Below are 17,216 nucleotides of genomic sequence, written 5' to 3'. Positions count from 1 at the left end.
GCTTCAGAGGTTAGGAATGTCTAGACAAACAGTAATATAATGTCAGTAACAAAAGTGATACTACCTTAAGAAGTTATTGTTTTACTCTTGATCTGCAAATTCAGGAGGTGCAGACTGAGCACAGATATGCCTGAAAATGAGTTGATTTGTGCCTTCAAAATCCTGGATAAGATGCGATTGTTGTTTAGTTCAGTGATATGATACTCACCTCTACATAAAGGACAGGTACAAAGCAAATAACTCTGATGTTCACAGTCTTGGGGATAACACTTCTCAGGTAAGCCGGGCATCCAATCTCCTCTTCTCCACATGGATCACTGCATACTTTTGGAAGAAAGGTCAACAAGAAGAAATGAGGTCAGGGTGGTAACAGAGAAAGTATCAATGTCTTCTTCCCTACTTCAGGAGCCAGATATGTTTATTGTTTTTAATGTATTAGAAACTCAGAAAACCCTCAGATTCTCCTTTTGTAATTTTTTTTACTTTGTTTTCAACACTGACTACATTTATTTTTACTATGTCTTCCTTGTTTAAAATACATATGCGGAGTAGCTTGCAGTAAAGGCGTTATAGTAAGTCAGAGCAGTGTCATCCACTTCTACTATAATCACACACAGCTGATGGGTAAATTTTAAGGGAAAATACATAAAATATATAACTGAAAAAAATTAAAATATTAGTGTTTTTGTGGTCACACCACAAAACAGAAGCACAATTAGTCTTGTGAACTGGAAGTGTTTTCATTCAGAAACAATCAATGTTTCTCAGCTTGTCCATTCCTAATCTTCGTACTAACCAAGGTGGGTGAAATTGCGGGCTTTCAGAGAACCCTTAACTTAAGCAGCAGTACAGACACTGCTCAGATGGCCAAGAGACTATGTAGGCAAAGAGCCTCAGGGAAAAAATCAAATACTGTTGTTCTGCGGGAATACAACTATTAAATGACTTTTAAAGACAATCTGCTCTAATAGATTAGTGCCTTGCTCAGTTATCTGAGAAGCTAACACAGAGACCCACAGTGGACAGTATTGAGAAAGTCAAGAGACCATGGACTACTGAGACATGTCTACATATCCTAAACAGGACATCATCAAGTCTCTCCCCTCAGGACCGAGGAAACTCTGCATAAAAGGAGGCATTAAATATTAGAACTAGCAGAGCTAGATGAAAGCAAGGAAACAGTATCTCCCAGAAACAAAATGACTGACATACCCATGAACTAGCAGGGACTTGGCAGCATGTACAGAGCCTACACAATTTTAAGCCACATGGAGTCTAGCACTGAGAGGAAAAGGGGGTCTTGACTTTTATTCTAATCCAGAAGCTATCTAATCAACAGCTGGTTGCAAAGAAAGTATTAGTATTCTCCAATATAGTCTTCCTTGGTATATAAAGCACACGTAAGGGCACACTCCTTGATCACAAGCAAATGGCCAATACAAAGTGAACTCATTTATGTCTTATATGCAAGGAGGATTTGGTTAAAATAATTACAGTAATATTTTTAAAGTAAAAGAAATTACAAAACAAGAATCTGGAGGCTTTCTGAGTACTTCATAAAATTAAAATCCATAAACATATCTGACTCCTCTAATATGGAGAGCATTTATAATTTCTTTAGTACTTCCTGCACCTCATTTCTTCTCTTTGACCTTTCTTTCAATGCAATTTTATAGGTGAAGAAGAGGAAGCAGGTGTTTCACAGACTTTTTTTTTAAAACCTCAGATTGCATTATATAATCATCTTTTTTATCCTCCTGGCCTTTTGATTGTTTTCTAATTTTTATTTGTGTTTTTATGGGTTTCACTTGTGTGTGTTTGTGTCTCTATGCATGTTTCCTGTGCCTTGTTGTCCTCCTCCTCCCCCTCCTCCTCCCCCTCCTCCTCCCCCTCCTCCTCCCCCTCCTCCTCCCCCTCCTCCTCCCCCTCCTCCTCCTCTTCCTCCTCCTTCCTTTTCTGCTTTGTTTGCTACTTTTTCAAAATTGAGTTTGTTTTCTTTCTTTTTTTGGAAGATAATTTTGTAATTATATTTATGTACAGAAAACTTAGTGTACATTTAACCCAGTTTAGTGGTGAGTTCTTTAGCCTTTGCCTTTTCCAACTTGGCAATGACAACCACAGACTTAGGACCCAGAATGTTACCTCCTCGGTGGCTGCAGATCTGGTTGTATCTGTCATTATAATTGGTCCCAATAGCATCCACCAGCTTAGTCAGAGCACCCTTGTCTTTCGAGTTAACCTGTGTGAAGGCAACATGAAGGTGCATGTCTTCCTGTGGACCAGGTGCCCCAACTTGGCCTTTCCCTTGATGATGGAGTAGGGCACCCCCATCTTTCGACAGAGCGCAGGCAGGAAAACCACCAGCTCAATGGGATCTACATCACAGGCAGTCACCACCAGCTGAGACTTCTGTTTTTTTTTTTCAATTAAATTGCTTATCTGATCTTGATTTAACTTTAATAGAATATATCAAGTATTAAATAGTACATTTCAAGAAATTTACTAATTTTATTTCAATTTTTCCAATTTGGTAGAGTACAGATTTCTTTCTTTTTTTTTTTTTTTTTATTAACTTGAGTATTTCTTATTTACATTTCGAATGTTATTCCCTTTCCCGGTTTCCAGGCCAACATCCCCCTAACCCCTCCCCCTCCCCTTCTTTATGGGTGTTCCCCTCCCCATCCTCCCCCCATTGCCGCCCTCCCCCCAACAATCACGTTCACTGGGGGTTCAGTCTTAGCAGGACCCAGGGCTTCCCCTTCCACTGGTGCTCTTACTAGGATATTCATTGCTACCTATGAGGTCAGAGTCCAGGGTCAGTCCATGTATAGTCTTTAGGTAGTGGCTTACTCCCTGGAAGCTCTGGTTGCTTGGCATTGTTGTTCATATGGGGTCTCGAGCCCCTTCAAGCTCTTCCAGTTCTTTCTCTGATTCCTTCAACGGGGGTTCCGTTCTTAGTTCAGTGGTTTGCTGCTGGCATTCACCTCTGTATTTGATGTATTCTGGCTGTGTCTCTCAGGAGCGATCTACATCCGGCTCCTGTCGGTCTGCACTTCTTTGCTTCATCCATCTTGTCTAATTGGGTGGCTGTATATGTATGGGCCACTTGTTCTCCACCAAGGTGGTGACTGTATTAACCCCTGCTCGGAGGACAGGCGGTCTCTTAGTTAGGATGTCCCCTTTGCCCACAGCTTTCTTCTTAGCACCAGCCAGTAGCCTTTGCTTTTTCTCTTGCTTTGTCTCTGGCTTGTACCCATGGGCAAGCTTAAGCAGCTGAGTCACTGTTTGCCTGTCCAGGGCCTGGGTGAACTGTTTGATGGCAGGAGGTACTTTGAGCCGCTTAAAGAGGATGGCTCTTTGCCACTGCAGCCTGATGTAGAGGGGCCATTTGTCGAAGCCTGTTAGATATCTTTGGGATTGATGTCCTGCCCAATGCGGAAGTTCTCCGGCCTTTTCTCAAACAAAGGATTGACTACATTTTTGGCCTCCTGTTTGACAGCTGTGGGTGCTGGGGCCACCTTCTTCCCCCTGGCCTCCTTTCCTTTGGGCATCTTGCTCAGCTGGAGGAGAGAGAAAAGTTTGTTTTCTAATGAGAGAAAGAAGGTGTAAAGTTGGATCGGTGGAGAAGTAGAGAGAATCTGGGGGGAGTAGGGGGAGGGCAAAATAGGATCAAAATATATTTTATGAATTTTTCAATAAAAAACATTGGAAGCCTTGCAGATATGGACAATTATTATGTGAGAGTCAAAACAAATCAAAATTAGAGGCAGGAGAAAAAAAAGAGAAAAAAGTAGCTAGAGGGCAAATTCTCCTTTCAAATGGTGGTGCCCTCTGTGGAGTCCCAAAAGCTCCCCTAGAGTTTAAACTAGCCTTTCAATATATCCCCCTCTTTCAATGGCTTACCGATTCCCCTAATACTGAAATGAATAATTATTAAAAATATGAAGAGAAAAGTAAATGCTTTTATAGTATTACACAATGACAAATCAATATTTCTGAGTTTGGATAAGGACATTAAGATACAAAGTAGCAAACTGATTACAGATTCACTGGCCTCAACTTAAAGAATCTTCAAAGAATGACCTTCACTTGAAAGTGAACCCAGACTTGAAGGATGTCATTTTTTAAACAAGGTGATAATTGGAAACAAATGATGTTTTATTATTCAAATAATAATTATTATTAAATAAATTTAATAATATTGTTTTATTATTAAATTAATAATAAGACAGTGAAATAATTAATTAAATAAATTAAATTAATTTAATAATAGTGTTTTATTATTAAATTAATAATAATAAGGCAGTGAAATAAACAATTTAAGTAGAGGGTTGAGGTTTGGCATTGCTATCTATTTTAATGCTATGTGTGGGCCCCAAGACCTGGAGTCTGCACGAAGACCCAAGTGAGCCTGTCCCCAAGTTATTTCTGATTGGTGATTAAAGTTGCCAACAGTCAATAGTTGGAAAGAAGAGATAGGTGGAGTTTAGGATTCCCAGACTTGGGGTCAAAGAAAGACCTCAAGGGATAGGAAAAGGTAGAGGAAGAAGGAGAAGCTATCATGGGTTAGACTAGTCATGAAAATGTGGCCCTGAGGGTTGGCCAATTGGAGTTAAGAGCAGCCCAGGTAAAACATAGTAAGTGATAACTCAGTTCTCCATAGGAAATAGATTTTAGTAGCATAGAGGGTAGCTATCTGCCCAGCTCTTGTGTCCTTAAAGGCTTGTTATAAAGGCTGTGTGTGTCTTTTACCCAGGAAGTAAATAGTCAAAGGCAGGGTAGAAACCCCAGATTGGGATTAAAAATTTCTACAATAGTGATTATAAAGAGATAGACCACTATGTCATTTCTTTTGTAAAGTATTTAAGATACATTGATGAAGTCTAATGTGGCTAAAAATACTCTACCACTCTAAAAGTTGTTAGAAAAAAATATTCCATAAGCTCAGATACTAGACTTCAAATGTAATCAGTAAATTTTTAGGTTTTATACAAATATAGATATACATTTACATATATAATTATATACAAACTGCTATAAAACTAGCAGGAGGTATGAAAGATGTGGTAGGAAGATACATATAGGCATGATAAACAGGAAACACAAAGCCAAGTATAAAAAAATTTCAATATAAATAATAGAAAGAAATATAAATGTTTAAACTCAGCATTATGAGAACAAAATGGGCGAGGATACAATTTAGCTTAATGCTACGTCCTAAGCACTCTCCAGAAATTAAAAATGAATAAATTAATCAGCTAAAAATACAGAATTGAAAATGAGTGCATAAAAAAATCATACAAACACTAAGAAAACTGCCACCCAAGAAAAATTTGAGTTTAAGGTAGAAAACCAATTAAATGTGGGTAAGACTAGATAATACCTAATCATAACGTAAGCAACCCAGCAACAGATGGGTAAAGTTAAACATTTTTTAAAAACTATCTTCAAAATCTAGGAGCAAAACCATTGTCATGATTACCAAAAATTTCTAAGTTCATAATTGTGATGCATTGTTTTCCTTCAGAAGACAACTCAAGCGTACAAAATGAATAAGGTATAGCAACTTTTTACAAAAAAACAACATGTGCAACCAATAGATAAACACAAAGCAAAGTCCCAAGCAAACACACAATATAGTTTATTTCTACATCCACGTGGGATAAGCACGAAGCATGACCTTGAGCTACCTTCTAAGAAAGCTCTTTTTTTTTAACTTTTCCATAAAATGTTTTATTTCTAATCATACATTTTCTCCTTATTTTTATGTTGAATTCATCAACTTTATTAGAAGTTTGTAAAGATAATTATCCATGTCTATTCCAATTATGTAGAAGGAAAGCCATCATTTAGAAAGCAAAATTGAACATACTATGCCTCAAATTTTACACTGTAACTCTGACAAATCTCAATGAGGAAACAAAAAGAGCAATGAGTTTCCCGTTTAGTCTCATCATGTATACTTCAAACATTCTCTGTCTTCTTTCATTAGTTCCCACCATGCTTATGATTTTTATTCCCTACTCACAACATGTAATCTCTGAGGAGACGCTTGTTTCCAAGCCTCACAGCTTTCATTGTCACATCAAGTTATATAGCTGGAACTGGAACCCAAAGTTATCTGAATCTGCAAAGGCCTCTCACAGAATGAGTACACTACTTGGGGAATCTTGTCACCTCTAGACACCTCATCAAGAGACTTGATCTCAAAACCATTATCCGAACAGCAGGTGGAAGCAGCACACAGACCACCAACTTTTAGAACATCCTCCTTCTTTTCATCTTGAAGAATAAGCTTTGGCAGTTCTAAGTCACATAACTTTTCAGCACACCAGGAATAGTTTGGATTTCTGTCAGCTTGAGGCAGCTAGAGAAGCAACAACTATTGCATTTTAGGGGTCTCTCCAGAGTCATGACTTATTGGCACAGATTATCCAGTATAGTCAAGGTGAAAGATCTAGATGTTTCTTAGCACTTTTAAGGGCAACAATCAGTATCTTCCACAGCAATGCAAACCATCTGTTCAAGGCTGTTTTTGCTTTTTTAATTTCAAACATTATTTGTTTCAAAGCCTGTTAACACTTTCAGAAATTCAATTTACTGGTGAATGAGAATCTGATCTATCTAATTTAAGTGTTCTAGCCCAAGTTGGCAGTTCAGAAGAGGTGGTGATGCCGACATCCATTATGAACGAATACAAGGACTATAGCCTGTCATTTTGAAAAGGAAATGGTGTTGCATCATAAGTTCCACAGCCAGCTGTTGTGAGTGTGTAGCCAGCCTGGATAACCAGACTGAAGGCCTTGCTACTTAGTCTAGAGTATGAGGCATCCAGAGTATTCTGGAAGTCCTTGGAATGCTGCTGGAGGGTACTGAGTAGCATACTCATGTGGAAAGTGAGTTCCTGGGTGAGAAGCCTCCATTTTCAAGCCATTCTCAAGCAGCTTCTAAGTGAGCCAAGGCAGTACCAGTGGTGACTTTTCTCCAGACCCCACTCCAAAAGACTCAGTTGCTACGTTCCCCCTAAGGAAGTTCTTAACAGCCTCATAAAAACAACTATATACTTGGTTCTCTGAGTACAATCCCTTTACACTAAAAACTGAGAAGGCAAAAGGGTACGACTACTATATATTCGCATGTTTAAAATGGTTTCCTGAGCTATATCTGCCTATCCCCCAGCACTCAGAAGGTAGAGGCAGGGGAGCCAGAAATTCAAGGTCATTTTTGACTACATAGAGAGTTTGAAGTCAACATGGGGCACAAGATACCTTGTTTCAAAAAAACCCAAACAAATAACAAATAATTAAATTACTAAAGAAAAATGCAATAATAATAAAAGAATAAATATGTAACTTTTCAAATGTAAAGATAATAATGATTCACCTACATTTTTATGCAGGTATTCTGATTTTTAGGGATGAATTTATATCCCTGAATGAACTAAAAATAAATATGATTTCAAAATATTAGAAGACAATGTTATAAATGTTATAAAATTTATATGTTAAAAAATTATAAAACTAATGGAGGTGAAAGCAGAAAACAAACAATATACAATATCAAAAACTAGATTTTTAGAGAAAAAAACTAATAAAGAATTAGACCAAAGACTCTTTCAAGGATCTTTGCAAAAAAAAAAAAAAGCCATGAGGATGTTGTCTAAATAAAAAGACAATAAATGTTTCACTGAGAGGCATGAGTGGTCATGGGATCAAGAGGGGAGGTAAAATGAATCAACAAAGACAAAGAATGACTTGGATTAAAAATACTGGCCACATAGGGTATGGTGATATTCAGGGGTCCTCAAACAACGCATAGAAAAAAGGGAGGGAGGTGGGCAGAAGCATTTGTGGGAGGGGTGACTGAGAGGGGGGTACTGAGCAGAATGTAAATAAAATAAGCATAATAATAATAATAATAAATTATCATTATATTGTAAAATAAAATGTAAAAGAAATCAAAAACAAAGAAAGAAAAGAAAGAATGTTAGAAAGAAAAGAAAGAACGTTAGAAAGAATGTTAGAAAAGAAAGAAAGAAAGAAAGAAAGGAAGAAAGAAAGAAGGAAGGAAAGAAAGAAAGAAAAGGAAGAAAGAAAGAAAGAAAGAGAGAGAGAGAGAGAGAGAGAGAGAGAGAGAGAGGAAGAAAGAAGACTGGACAGAGTTGAAGAAACACCCCCATCTTCCCACTTAAAGAACACCTGTCCTATTGTAGTTGTTTCAGAACCCCAAAACAGTAATACCTAAACTACAAGACACCAATGAACTACTCTCAGGAACTCGTGGCAATTTCTATCTAGTGATGAATCCACTGGGCTAATGAATCTGCTTCATGTTACCTAGATTAGTGGGAAGAGATGATTCTCCCAGAGGGTTAGCTGACACTTTTATAAAAAGCCAAGCCAACACTAGTATAGATCCTGATGCCTTCTTCAACACAGCATTTCCATTTGGCCAGCAACGTTGGGACCTTTCACTTCCCACAGTGCTATTTGATATCTTTGAGTTCTGAAATCATCTAATGGCAATAAAACAAAAGAGTAACAACGGTACCATGGGCCAGCCATTCAGTTCAACAAGAACCCTGTAGAAACGTATCATTTTCCATTTTTTACATTTTGAAATTAAAATATAAATAATTACATTTTTTTCTTCTTCCTGCCCATGTACCCACCTCCAATTTGTGGTATCTTTTACTTTAATTGTTGTCATATAGTATAATAAATATAAACTATATATACATATATGGACATATATACTTTTGAATATGTAAATATGATCTTCTCAGCCAGTATAATGTTACTTGTATGTATGTGACTTTAGGGATGATCTTTTAGTATTGGATAACCATTGGGGAAATCTTCCCTAGGGAAGACTGTTTACAGTTTTTTCCTCCTATCAGCAGTCCTTAGTTGCCCACAGATAGTTTTTTGTTTGAATATTTGTTTGTTTTGCTCTGTTTTAAAGAAGAATGTGCCTGATAATCATTAGGTAGAATAAATATATTTCAAGCTCCAGGGAATGCTTCTAGTTAAAACCCTTTCGCTTTACCCAAGATTCCAAACAGCAGAATCACTCACCCGTAGAAACTGGAATTCAAAAATATCATTGGGGGGCTGGGAATTTAGCTCAGTGGTAGAGCGCTTACCTAGGAAGCGCAAGGCTCGGGGTTCGGTCCCCAGCTCCGAAAAAAAGAACAAAAAAAAATATCATTGGAGTCCTGAAACTCCAGTTATAAAAATTGTAAAACTATTTACAGGACAGTTTCCAGTGAAACCTGTGGTTTGTGTCCCACAGAAAAGACTGGGACTTGAGCAATAGTGACCATACAGTGCCACGTAGGATATCCACACGCAGTACACTCGCCTTTAAGAGCCAGTTGTCACATAAAGTGCAGGGCTTTCTCAGTGGCAAGTTCTGGAAAACTGCCACGCTTCTTGATTGCCAGAGGAACTACACATTCTGAATCTACTTGCAAGTCTCTCAGAAGCCACTTGGCAAGAATGTTCCCAAGTCTTCTCAGCTCTCCCGGCAGAGGTGTGACAGTACTTTAGTTCAGGGTACGTATGCTGAGGCTTCTGGAGTGCCAACCAGCACAGCATGGTTTAAACAGTGAATCTGACATCAGAGAGTAGAAGGAGCTGTGCAAAACACTAAACTCTGCTAATTCCAACAGCAAGGAGAATTTAAATGCCCAAAGAAGTACTGAAATCCTTTTTTTTTTTCTTTTGAGGCCTTTTCTAATGATCAAGAATCTGTCTTGATGTCCAGATGTTAATGCATCAGAGTAAACATACACAATTTGATCAAACCTAGGAACCATAGCAGGTGTCATCATCACAGTTGGCTCAGTTAAATAACAATGTCTTGAGCACCTAGGACATTCTGAGTGATCTTAAGCCATTGAACTGACATTTAAAAGTTTTGGCTATTATGTAAAACTGAACAAATAACATGTTTCATGTTTAAGGTTGCTAAAAGTTCAGCGTAAAGCAATAGATAAACATGGATAGTCTTACCTGGAAAAAAATACTTAAACTCTTGGATTGCTGTTAGGCCCAACAAACAACTTAATGTATGTTGATATTTTATGTATACAGACACTGCAATCTGGTGTATACTGCCTCTTTAAAGACAATGTTTCTATAATCAGAAATGAAGAATCTGTCTTCGTTCCTTCTCCCATTTCTTCCAAAAGAAACGTCTCCCAAAAGTTCTGAAAGAAACAATTTAAAGGAGGAAGAGTTTACTTTGGATTACAATTTGAGATCATTCTATTATGGTATAGAAAACTCAGAAACAGGCAAGAAAGACTTGGTAACAGGAAGACATAACTCACTGCTCACACCCGTGCCTCCACTTAGGAGGACAAGAGTGAACAGGAAGTAAGGCTGGGGTATAGAGTCTCAAGGGTTGCCACCAGTGACCCACTTTCTCCAGTGAAGCTCTACCTTGTAAAGGTTCCACAACCTTCCCAAACAATGACTCCAGCTGGGGACCAAGATTCACACACATGAGCCCAGGGAGAACACTTCACACCCAAACCACAACAGTGTATGTTTCTGACATTTCTCCACACACTTTTCATAGTAACTGCCCAGAAACAGCCTGCTCAGCTCAGCATAGGAGACCACATGTCCCTTCTGTGTCTTGGACCTTGAATAAATTTTCACATTGCATGGCTTCCCATAATGAAGTTCTTTGTAAATCTCACCACTCCACTGTGCTCTAAATACCCTTGTCTGAAAAAGAACACACAACTTTAAATGACTAACAATAATTTCATGGTTCTACATTTTATGATATTCTATAGCTTCAAGTCACATAGATACTATGTCATTCACAGTGGTGACAGGAGGCTTTGGAGATAGAACAGCTGAGTTTACCGGGCAGCCAGAATTCAGAAAGAGTGAGAAAGTGTTAGGTTATTTAGCACTAAGTCTTAGGCTGAAAGCATTCTAGGCCAAATAAGAAGTTACACAGGCTAGAAGCTTCCAGGACTAAGCCTTGGTTTGTAGATGGAGGCAGTGAACCTCTTAGACAAATGCATCAGGCAAATAAAATATACATAGTTAAAAATGATGAAAATAAACTGTTGTTTTAGAAATCAACACACATTCTGGATTAAGCTTGTTTAGCCTCACGAGACTGAAGAGAATTACCCAGATCTAGATTTTCTTAAGAATCTTCACAAAGATGAATTATATAATTATGAAACTTTCTCCTTTCTTGGATTTTAACTTACAACTTAGGACTCCTTTTATGTGATTTATGACGTGGTAATCCTTATGGGTGATTAACTGTGGAAGGAATAAAGAAAAGTGGCAAAGGATTACTCTTTTAGTTTTAGAACATGCCCTCTTCTCACCTTACTTGGAGCCTCTGTTTTGGTATCAGAATACTGTTTGGGCATCAGAATACGTTAGTACGTTGCTGTAAAGGGAAGCCTTTGTTAGAAGATAAAGAACTTGGTTTCTACCTAATGAATGCACAGACTTTCTTCCTAGTGTTCATTGCTGCCAAATATCCAAAGAAAACAGGCTTCAGTAAATAAAAAGATCATTATAAAATAAATTCATTCATTTTAAAACTGCAATTTACCTTTACTTTTAATTAAAATATAAAATAAAATAAAATATATTTTAAATAAAATATATTTTAAATAAAATATATTTCCCCCATTCTCTGCCCTTATATGTAACTGGAGGTCTCTCTCTCTCTCTCTCTCTCTCTCTCTCTCTCTCTCTCTCTCTCTCCTCTCTCTCTCTCTCTCTCACACACACACACACACACACACACACATACACACACAAACACACACAAACACCACACACATACATACAAACACACATACACATATACACAGACTCACACACATATACAACTTTCTTTTATTTTTTATTTATTATTAATTATATTTTTCATTATTTAAAAAAATTTTAATTAAAATGTGTTTGTGTTTGATATATATATGTGAAATATTTTGATCTCCAGATACTCTCCCCCTCCCTACACACCCAAATTTAATTTCTTTCTTAAAAATAAAACAAAAACCCAATACAAAAATAAAAATCCAATACAAAAATAAAAGTGCCCCCAAACAAGAAAACAACATAAACAAATTAAAACGACATTGAAAAGTAAGGTAGCAAACTCACCAAAGTGTGCCAAACTCACCAAACTCACCAAATAACAGCACGTGTGCGCACGTGCACACACACCACCACCACCACCACCACCACCACCACCACCACCACCACCAACAACAACAACAACAACAACAACAACAGACAACAAAAACAAGCTGTGGGGTTCAATTTTATGTTGGTCAACTACTACTAAACATGACACCTGTCCTAGACTATAAACACAGTATTACGTATTGGAAAAAAATTGATTATTCCTCTCCCAGCTGACATAAGTGATAATTCAATAGTTAACCTTTAGCTGAGTAGCTAGGTTTTCATTCATTCAGTTAGTCTTTCATTCATTCGTTTTAAAATATAACAAAATAAAATGTAATAAGAAAAAAGAATCACATCACACCAACAGAAGGAAAAGAACCTCATTCCTAAGGATCAACCCCTGCTCACACTAAGGAATCCGATAAGAACTCTAAACTGGAAATTATAGTACATATGCAGAAGAGTTAATGCAGAGCAGTGGTATGCCCTGTGCTTGATGCTTCGATCTCTGTGAGTTCACGTGAGCTTTGCTCATCTTTGTCCATTCTGTATACTTAGTGTCTTGCTTACAATGTAGCACAAGGAGCTTCATTTCTGGTTCTGGTTCAGTGTGCCTCTTGTATATTAATGGGCTTTTCTTGCCTTAGATTTAGGAACACTTTTTCCATGATTTTATTGAAGCTATGATCTATGTCTTTGACTTGAAATAAAAGGTCATCATCCTTCCTTCCTCCTCCTCTCCTCTTCGTTGTCAACAATTCTTAGATTTGGTTATTTTATTTTGTCTCAAGGGTCTTGTATACTCTGTTCGTGATTTTTTTAATTTATCATAACTTTAATTGAATGATCCAGTTCTTCTCTTTATCTTCAGGCCTCAATATTCTCTTCCTGGACATATTCTCTCCACTTCCATTGATGTTGGTTTTTCACTTAAGACTTCATCTCAGTTCTCTTCAATATTTCTATCTCGTTGTTGAATTCAGTTTTCATTCCTAATTTTTCATATTCCATTCAGTGTTTTCTTAAATTTTGATCAGTTTATCTCTGTCCTATTTAAGTTCTCTCATGAATTTGTGTTCTTAATTAATTTCTTGGACACTTTCAGCATAGAGTTACTGTAAAGTATTTGAGCGTATATTGGCTTGTGATATAAATATTAATAAAGACAAAGACCAATAAAAGATCTAAAGACAGATGTGTAGAGAATGTTCTCAATATATGATAAAATTAAACCACCAACTAACTTTTTATTTTATTTTTTGGGTCATCTAAATTCAGATATAATTTAAGCATGGGGCATGTGCCTCTAATTCCAATGCTAAGGAGACTGAAGCAGGAGGATGGCCACAAGTTCAAGGCTAGGCTGTTGCTCATGGTGAGCTTTAGGTCAACAAGTGCTGCTTAAAAACATGACCCTTTTAATGAATTTAGGATTAATAATAATGTCTCTTTTCTTAAAAAGAAAATGTATTTGTTATTTAATCTTTTTAATCTTTTTTTCTTCTCTGCTGTGGGAAATTTAGAAGTAGGTCATAGAGATGGAAGGATTGGGAGCTCTTAATTTAAAGGGTCCCTTTTCATTTAAAATTCCATAATAAGTCAATATACCATAAATGTGGGAATTATGTGATATCTTGTATGTATGTATGTATGTATGTATGTATGTATGTATGTATGTATATACAGATATATGTATGTATATACAGATATGTGTATGTATATATAATAGTATGCAAGTATGGCAAGAAATTTTGTCTTTGCTACATTTCAAGTTGGTATCTGAAGATACAAGTCTGATTTGGGCAATGTTCCCAGAAATTTCTCTGTGGGAAAATGACACATTTCAAAACTGTAGACTTCTAGTTGCATTTAGTTCAAATTTATTTGGATGTGTAGTTTTCTGTTCCAGTGCCAAGAGGACAATTGGAATATGTGAGTGCACACGTAAGACAGGGAAATGCTATGGGCTTCAGAATCTCAAATGTCACAGATGACAATAAGCTAATAGTAAGTGTTGAATTGTATTATCAGCCAAGGGCACTCACGTGTTGTGGTTTGAGGTCAGGTCAGTGCTACCTCTACCAGAGATAATAGGAACCTGGTCCCTTTGTAGCATATCAGGCTTTAGAACAAGGACAGCACTAACAATCTCTGTGTCTGCTCAGAATGCAATGTACATTTTTAAAATATCTCACGACTGCCAGCTGTGTAATTGTCACCTCAGTTGTTTGGCATGAGCTTCCGTATGAGCTGAATGGGGCCAAAATGATCACATTTAAACTATGGTGTCTAAGCCTGAAAAACAGGCTTTTTCTTAATATTTTTCACAAAAAGGCAGTGTAGAAATACTAGTCGAATATAAATAATGTTTCTCCAAATCTGTTTTCTTTAAAGGTTGCTCATCGAATCAGACATTTCTAAATAAAAGTAAAAACAGGATCTCAAAACAACCGAAAAGGCTTCTGTTATACACACAGATCACTGCATAGACAGCATCATTACTTGAACTCTTGATAGGCTCCAAATAAGAGAACTGCAAAGCATTGGGTCTATTCCTGCCTTAGTTACTATTCTATTGTTGTGAAGAGACAACATGACCGAGGCAACTCTGTTTTTCTTTGTGTGTGTGTGTGTGTGTGTGTGTGTGTGTGTGTGTGTGTGTGTGTGTGTGTGTGTGTGTTTTGGGGGAGGGGGGCTAAAAAACTTAAGCTTTGTTCAAAGAAATACTGAAAATAAATGTTTTACAAATTGCAATCGAGCACTTGAAGTATAATTTAGAAATGAATTCTCAGAATCTGTGTTCTATATTCTGATATTGACCAATGCAAAGTTTCCTTTAAACTAGTATTTTATATATGCTTAACCTTCACTCATCTTAACATCTTCTCATCATTGATTATAATGATTCAACCAGCACAAGGTCAAGCTAGTTTCTTATGTAGTATCTCAGAAATAACTTCCAAATACCAAATATTCACACCAGCAAGGAAACTGTAAAAACGAATGAACATTATCGTACTACTTGATTTGCAGGCTGTTTCTCCTTAGAAAGTTCCCACACAGTCAAACTTTAACAGAGATGCCTCTCGCTCTCACTCTTTGGTCACACAGCCACTTGCAGCTTCCTAGGTATCACTCTACTACGCATCAACTGAAATACATAATATATATTCAAAAAATGTCTTTTAGGAGATAGACAAGTGGAATCTGTTCATTGCAAGCAGAGTTTCACAAGAACTCTGTCTGAAGATGGCTCCCCAAAGTTCCTACTCTCAGAAGAACAAGATGGTTTTGTTGATGATTTCCACTGACTCCTGGATCTTACCCTCCTTGATCACACATGGAGGGGCAAACTTGATGATATTGCTGTGAGATGACTTGGCCAGAAGTTCAAGGCAACTCATTAGGAGTTTCCTTACAGTTTTAGAAGGTCAGTTAGTGATCATTGTGGTAGAAACAGATAGTCATGGTTCTTCAGTAGTAACAAAACTTTTCATCCTGACACTCAGGCATCAAGCAGAGAGAGCAAGACTAGACCTGGCATGGGCTTTAGAAACCTTAAAGCCCACTCCCAGTGACATATTCTTCCAACAAGGTCACATGTTCTAGCCCTTCTTGAATAGTTCACCAAACTGAGGACTAAGCATGCAAGCATACAGGCCTAAAGTGCTGTATCTTAGTCAGTGCTCTACTGCTGTGAAGAGACACTTCCCCCAACAAGACCATACCTACTAAGCCTTCAAATCCTTTCAAATAGTGCCTTTCCCTGTTGACTAAGCATTATTTTGAAATAATAATTTTAATAATTGTATTGCATTTTTCTATATCACACAAGTCTTTATTGGTGTTAACTTTAGACACATATATCTCATTAAAGAGACTTTAACCAAATTCAGTCTCAGTACACAACTCTTCAAATTAAAGATTATGTATCCTCTTATACCAATATATCAATTTATCAAAGTAAGCTTTGATTTTTGGAAAGTTACTCAAAGTTCTGAAATAGAAACATTTAAAGATTTTGGTTGAAGATATTAGTAATTACGCTTCATAACATTAGTAAACATTATATATGTGTCAACTAGATAAAGAAATTAAAGAAGAAAATTATACTTAGATATATACTCCACACAATTTAGCCATCTCTTCTCAATAAAATCTTTGTTTCTGTAAATGATCATGAATCTTCCTTTCCATCCTGAAATTAGCTTATAAATGTGCAGATTTGTTAGTTGTATTTAAAACAAAATAAAATTAACATATCCAGTTGTATATATTTTGTGTGTACATCCAAATTTCTCTCTCTCTCTCTCTCTCTCTCTCTCTCTCTCTCTCACACACACACACACACACACACACACACACACACACACATGTACACACACCTGTTTGGGGGTGCATCCAGAGGTGAATTTTGAGCATCTTTCTCTGGTTTTGTCCACCTTACAATTCTGAGTGAATTAGGCGCTCAGTAAAATGACTTGGCCAATTATATGTCTCCCCATTGTTGAGGTTTCACATGTAATGGCTTAGAGGGACTTTTCAATTAGGTGCAGGGGTCTTAATTTAATTCTTATGCTTGCACAGCAACTTTATTGACTGAGTCATCTTCACGGCTCACCTCTAAGCTCACTTTTGACTTAGCCATTATATTATGCTTCATTAGAGAGGTTCAAGGAATGTTTATTATAATACTAGATATCAAGTTAAATCATCAAACTATTACTGCATGTTATGATCATGCACAGAATTCTATGTAGATTAATTCACTGATCATTTAAGATAAGTCTTTTGTATAGACAGAATCTTCCTCCCTAATATGCTTGAGACTTTCTAAGAAAGACTTAGAAATGTTGTATAATGCTAAGTTTTGAGATAATAAATTCTAGATCCAGGCAGAACTGAAATCCAACCCTCTAAAGAAGGACAAACATGCAGAACATATTAATTATGAAAAGTCATTTTCTGGCAGATTTTTTTCTATAGTCATCCTCTCTCACTCTACTCCTTCATGTCTGATGCCAACACCTGGAA

The 17,216-nt window shown here is 36.9% G+C and overlaps 1 pseudogene; it reads right to left on the bottom strand.

Annotated features, from left to right (window-relative positions):
- Positions 1-2,056: 2,056 nt before the first annotated feature.
- Positions 2,057-7,138, bottom strand: LOC148006246 (phospholipid scramblase 2-like; annotated as a pseudogene).
- Between the last annotated feature and the right edge of the window lie 10,078 nt (positions 7,139-17,216).

This window comes from Rattus norvegicus, chromosome 4, assembly GCF_021556685.1.
Source record: "Rattus norvegicus strain SHRSP/BbbUtx chromosome 4, alternate assembly SHRSP_T2T, whole genome shotgun sequence".
Taxonomy (NCBI): domain Eukaryota; kingdom Metazoa; phylum Chordata; class Mammalia; order Rodentia; family Muridae; genus Rattus; species Rattus norvegicus.
Note: the sequence above shows the minus strand (reverse complement) of the source record. Positions and strands in the feature narration are given on the sequence as shown.